Raw genomic sequence first — 718 nt, 5'->3', positions numbered from 1 at the left:
ATGCTTGCAATGGGGGTTAATCATAAGTGGGATGCTTGTCCAAGTAAGGACAGTACCCAAGCACCGGTCCACCCACATATCAAATTATCAAAGTACCGAACGCGAATCATATGAACGTGATGAAAACTAGCTTAACGATAATTCCCATGTGTCCTCGAGAGCGCTTTCCTTCATATAAGAGTTTCCAGGATTGTCCTTTGCTACAAAAAGGATTGGGCCATCTTGCTGCACCTTATTTACTTTTATTACTTGCTACTCGTTACAAATTACCTTATCACAAAACTATATGTTACCAATAATTTCAGTGCTTGCAGAGAATACCTTACCGAAAACTGCTTATCATTTCCTTTTGCTCCTCGTTGGGTTCGACACTCTTACTTATCGAAAAGGCTACGATAGATGCCCTACACTGTGGGTCATCAACCGCCGGCGCAAGAGCGACACCTTCCACCCAAATCACCGACCCCTCCACCAAAAAAGTGCCGGCCTAAGCCATGGTGCACGTAGTATAGCCAGGACCTCAAGGAGCATTTGGCAGCGGAGAAGCAAATCGCGGCCGCACGCGCAGATGAGGTCGCGATGGATGCCATTCGTGCCGACCCCCAGATCTTGAAGGAGCACCTTGCCAATTGCTAGCTGTGCTGGTTAAGCATGCTCGGTTTACCCGTTGTGTGTGCTGCTCCTGCCTTTCCTTCACATATTCTAGTGAATTATGCTA

This window comes from Triticum urartu, chromosome 4A (assembly GCF_056163025.1).
Source record: "Triticum urartu cultivar PI428250 chromosome 4A, HENAU_Tu73, whole genome shotgun sequence".
NCBI classification, from domain to species: Eukaryota; Viridiplantae; Streptophyta; class Magnoliopsida; order Poales; family Poaceae; genus Triticum; species Triticum urartu.
Note: the sequence above shows the minus strand (reverse complement) of the source record.